The following is a 6167-nucleotide window of genomic DNA, read 5'->3' on the forward strand; positions in this document are numbered from 1 at the left end:
GTGCATTTGGATATTTAAACAACATATGTAAACATTATTTTTTTAATTATTTAAACAAATAAAACAAAGCTTAAAAACGAGACCTTTCCTGACTTCCTAAAGTCTATTTTTTTTATGTGAAAGACTCGGGAGTCGGGACGTTTTTGCCGGGAAAATCAAAAGGATGTGTGACGGACAGGGGCGTAATTTGTGGGGGGGATGGGGGGGATATACCCCCCCCCCCCTCCCCCCCCCGGAATGTTCGAACCAAATCTACGCCCTTGGTGACGGATGCGCGCTCCCGAGAGCCTCTCTTACATTCTTTGACACATGAAACAAATGATAATGTTCAGGATAATGCAGAAAGAGACATTCTGTAATGTCAATGTGCCATGCAAAGAAAAGAGATTAATTCAAACTATAGTCGCACAGAACTATGTAGTATATAGGCTAGTCTCCAATATACTTTATAATTAAACTATCATAATGTAATTTTAATTAGGCCTAACTTACCTCATCTGTCGACACGATGCCGGTGAATTGTAGAGGTGGTGCAAACATATCCACATCACTATGATCAGATGCTTCCTTAACTGCTGCTTTCTCACTGCTGTCATGTTTATTGTGTTTGTTTTGTTATTGAGAGGAAAGAGCACAGCACATTTTTCCATCTAACCGTCGCTCTTAGCAGCGTGGATGGCGTCTGGATGTTCATTAATGGTATATCCTGCAAAGGTATTTCCAACTTCTTTTTACTTATATAAGCAAATAACAAAAAAATAACTTCCATGAGTATTTCAGGCCTTGAATCAACTGTGTGTTACATGTGCACGTGTGCGAGCGCGAGCAGTAAGTGTCTGCTGCAGTTCACTTAACGGCCACCAGTGTCGCTAAAAACAAGGTTTCTGAATTATATAGCCCCTTTAATGTAGGCCTACTGTGATTAATCAACTGGAGAAGTACGGAAACATACATATTATTCACTTGTGGTGTCTTGCCTGTAAGTATCATATATAATAAATATGATATATATCAAATATATTGCACAAGTGCGAATTGTGCAATATATGTTAGGTCATCAATGCATTGCATCAGGGATGCAACATGATGTGCCAGTTCAAAAATGCAGGACGGATAATGAAAGAACTTTTTGAGATCTTCCATGAAGATGTAAATGTGGGTCTGTTTCAAAAACAAAGCTTTCATATCACTCACCTATGAAATATAGAGCTGGTACAGACAAAAACTGAAACCAACTAGAAAGTCAATGAAATAATATAACACCTGGCAATGCAAAAATCATTCTGTAGTTGTTTAATATCGGTTGCAAACATTCATTCGAGAACCTGGGCAGGAAATGAGAACTAGTCTGACCCTCTGATTAAGTTTAACAACCACCTGTCCACACTATTCCTCTGTCCTGCTGTACGACATATTAGATTTGGCCCACGGTGATTAATTACAGAGCGGTTCAGGGACCCAAAACTCCAGTGCCGCAGTCATTTCAGACCGATCGGGTTTCTAAACAGAATGGCTCCTTCAGGACGATCAGAGGTGGCTCGTGACCAGTGAGACAAAAACTCCTAACAGAGCTCTGGATGAAGCTGATATTTGAGAACAGAACAGGAATCTGTATGAGAAAACACAGGTCTGTATGTGTGTGTGTGTGTGGTTTAATCTGTGTGTTTGTACTGGACCACAGTGGAACTCACCTCTTGCTTCCTACATGCTCTCCTGTGATCTGCTGTGGTCTCTGAGGATCTTTGTGTTGAAGTTAATGCATTTAAAAATATTTTAGGACAATATTTTAAAATTTAATGCAACAAAAAAAAAAAGTCAATCAGGAAAGTAGGCTATAATTATGTCATATATTTTTTTAATATACATATTTACAAATATATTTATATAAATATGCATATTTAACATTTTTGTTATACTCAATCTAGAAATATACTTTTTAATTATATGTTAAAATAAAATTGAATTGATATTTAAATGTAAAAAAATACTGTAAAAAAAAAATATTATATATATACATATAATCTATTTATCTAAATATATACATGTGTGTATATATATAATATATATATAAACATGGTATTGATCAAAGTTGATATAATATATGATATTACTGATGAAAATTGATCAAAAAATCTATTTATTTTAAGTCTACTTGTATATATATATATATGTGTGTATTGGTGTTACACACACCAATACACTGAAAATAAATAGATTTATATAATATATATATATCTTACAGATTTTTTCTAAAATATTTTATCTCTTTTGAAATATTTTAAAATCAAGATTAAAAACAAATTGTGCTGTTAATCGCGATTAATCGATTCTAAAATAAACGTTTTTTTCTTCATACTTTGGTAATAAATAAATATATTTTTGCCATATAGGATACAACTGTGGTGGTCCGTCATTTTCCATGAGTCTTGAGCCGCTGTACCGTCTGACCCCATCAGCCAAGCCGGACCGGTCCAGGACTGCACTTCTAATCTCGTCACCCAAGGTTGGCTCCGAGAGCGCTATGGTTTCAAGCACCGAACAGAGAGCTTTTGTCTGAGAGCAGGCAGGCCTGCAGGAATGAAGGAAGCCACAGGACATGAAACTGGTGAGGAGAAATCTGCACACATCTGCCAGAAAGACCAGCAGATGTTTAATAATACTGCTGTCAATACTGCTTTTCATTCCACACTGCTACTTAGATAGATACTGTACCAGCAATTGTTAACATTTACAGTGGTGCTCATAATCATGTGATGACCCATGTTGAATCTGCTGCATTGGCCCAACAATATGCAAGTTTAGCACTGAAAATACACACTCACTGGCCACTTTATTAGGGACACCTTGCTAGTGGACCCCTTTTCCCTTCAGAACTGCCTTAATTCTTAGATTCAACAAGGTGCGGTAAACATTCCTCAGACATTTTGGCCCATCTTGTCATTATATCATCACAGATTTGCTGCAGATTTGTCGTCTGCACATCCATGATGTGAATCTCCTGTTTCTCCACATCCCAAAGCTGCTCTACTTGAGATCTGGTGACTGTGGAGGCCGTTTGAGTGTAGTGAACTCATTATCATGTTCATGAGATGACTTGAGATGTTCATTTGAGATGATTTGAGCTTTGTGACATGATGTGTAATCCTGCTGTAAGAAGCCATCAGAAGATGATACACTGTGGTCATAAAGATAAGGACATATTCAGCAACAAAACTCAGGCTGTGGTGTTTAAAGGGGTCATATAATGGTACATGCACTTTTACAAGTTGATTGTACTGAAATGTGTGTTGGCAGTGTCTGTACACAAACATCATATAATGATAAAAATCCATCCAGAGGTTTTGTTTTAATCTCCTTATATGTTTTCCCCTGCCTCAAATTGAGCCGTTCGATTTTGTGACGTCACACGCTCGGAAGCCCCTCCCACGATTGTTGATTGACAGCCGCGTTTCAACACAGACCCGCCCTCGCTCGTGAGGGAGCTGTCAATCATAGTCTGCGCGGACCGGCGCGGTCATTGTTGATATGCTGGAGCACTGTCTATGAGCAGAATGGCGTCTAAGCGTTTGTGGTGTTCTGTTCTTGGGTGTAATAACGAACACAGCAGTCATTTTAATGTTCCTAAATCCGAACCGCTGAAGATGCAGTGGCTGAGTTTGTTTTCGAAGGGAATATTCCCCACGAGGAACGTCAATGCTCTCATGTTTGCGCGAATCATTTCTCAGCAGACTGCTTTATAAACGAGGGTCAGTATAAAGCTGGTTTTGCTAAGAAGCTGCTCTTGAATAAAGGATCGGTACCAGCTTTTCGTGTTCCTGCTGAACCTCTAGAACAACTGAAGTGAGTGTAACGTTTTATTAAACTTTATATTAATATTTATATTAATCTTTGCAAATCGCCAGCTGCACGCTTCACGATGAATGCGTCTAAGGTTTACACTCAGTCAGGGTACACTACGGCATGTTTTCTATGTACGACGTTCTCAATATAATTCATAATCCCACGTTTATAATGAACAACCGTTATGGTTATTGTGTTATTGTGTTACAAACGGTGTATGCGCAGAACAGAGAGGCGGGGTGAGCGCAGCTCATGATCATTTAAAGTCATATGCACTGAAACGGCGTGCTGAAAACAGAGCTGTTTTTGACCAAGTAAAATAAGTGTTTTCTTACAATACTAATGAGAATTTTTAATTAAAGTATATTACAAACTTTTAATTTAGACCCTAAAGAATCATACTAGCTTGTACAAAAATGGCATTATATGACCCCTTTAAATGATGCTCAATTGGTACTAAGAGACCCAAAGTGTGTCAAGAAAATATCAATCACACCATCACACCACCAGAACCAGCCAGAACCGCCGATACAAGGCAGGATGATCCATGCTTTCAGATTGTTTACGCCAATTTTGCAGCAGAAATCAAGACTCATCAGACCAGGCAACGTTTTTCCACTCTTCTATTGTCTGATTTGGCGAGTCTGTGTGAATATAGCCTCAGTTTGCTGTTCTGATCTGACAGGAGTGTCACCAGTGTCTGCTTCAAGGTTGAACGTGTTGTGAGATGCTCTTCTGCAGACCTCAGTTGTAATGAGTGGTTATTTGAGTAACTGTTGCCTTACTGTTGTATTACACACTGTACATGTGTTTACCGTACATGATTATTCTGCTGAATAGATAATTTTGTAAATGCATAACCAACAACAGAATTGCATTTATCAGATTAAGAAGTTTACAAGGCCTTTGATGTCAACAAGACAAGATATAAGAAGAATTTTCTGCTTTACCTATTTATTTTTGCTATCCTAACTATATAAGATTAGCTTAGTTGTATCTTATTGCATTTAGCATTATTTCCCCCCTCTCGATTATGTTTTTCAAGAAAACACACGCAACATTACGTTATGTGGATTCAGGGTCAAAATACACACATAGATCACATTTCACAATACAACAAAGAAAGCTTGTTTAGCTCAAGAGCTCATTAGCTTTGCTACGACACACGTCCATTTAGCTCATCAGGACGAGTTTATCACAGAAATGCATTTCAAGGCCTGCTGGTGTTCGTTACATTGTAAAACGGGCTTGATGTGAACTGGCACGCTGTACAGGAATGCAATCTTCCTGTGAGCTGCCAGCGATTCAGTTACTGCTATGGGACAGGAGCATTAGCTTATGCAACATATACGGATCATACCACCGTAGTTGAACAGGCCGTGCTAATCCATTAACACATCACAGGCCATTCCAGTTTACTGGCTTTCCCATTCTTTTCTTTCCTGAAAGATCTGGCAACCACTGGTCTCAAATTTAGAGATAAATGCATAAAACCAGCCAAAAGTGGTTTGCTAGTCATAGCTGGCTATAAAACTGGTCAGTCAGGTTTGAAGGTTTTGGCCACTTGTCAGCTGGTCGAGCTGGGAGATCAAATAACTGACCAGCTAAACCAGCAAAGCACATTTTCAGCAGGCAAAAAAAGTGAGCACTTTTCCCTTACAAAAAGCACCTTGGTTTTGGATTGCATTCAAAAGGCTGTACATCCTTATGTACCACGTTTTTAAACAGACTGAAACATAATTTAGAATTCAATAAAATCATTCTAAAATGTTGATTTGCTGCTCAAGAAACATTTCTTATTATTATCAATGTTGAAACAATACAAGTATTAATTTATTGGTATATATCTAACAATTTCCACAAAAATATGTAGGAGCACAACTGTTTTCAACATTGATAATAATCAGAAATGTTTCTTGAGCATTAAATCATCATATTAGAATGATTTCTGAAGGATCATGTGACACTGAAGACTGGAGTAATGATGCTGAAAATTCAGCTTTAATCACAGGAATAAATTACATTTTACAATATATTCAGATAGAAAGCAGTTATTTTGAATTATATATCACAATATTACTGTTTTTACTGTATTTTTGATTAAATAGTGCAGCCATGGTGAGAATAAGAAACCTTTCAAAAACATTTAAAAAATGCAAACACTTAATCATAACTCGTGTATTTTTTGAGTGAAAGGGATCATATCAAGTGCTAAATCAGAAAGAACTATGATCTTAAACTAGCCAGGTCCTCATGCTCAGATGAGGAAACCCTGTACGTTCCTGTGGTGTTGTGTAGGCTGGCTGTGCCCTCCACTGGCTGATCCG

Source organism: Rhinichthys klamathensis, unplaced genomic scaffold (assembly GCF_029890125.1).
Source record: "Rhinichthys klamathensis goyatoka isolate OS25496 unplaced genomic scaffold, OSU_Roscu_1.1 h1tg000354l_1, whole genome shotgun sequence".
Lineage (NCBI taxonomy): Eukaryota > Metazoa > Chordata > Actinopteri > Cypriniformes > Leuciscidae > Rhinichthys > Rhinichthys klamathensis.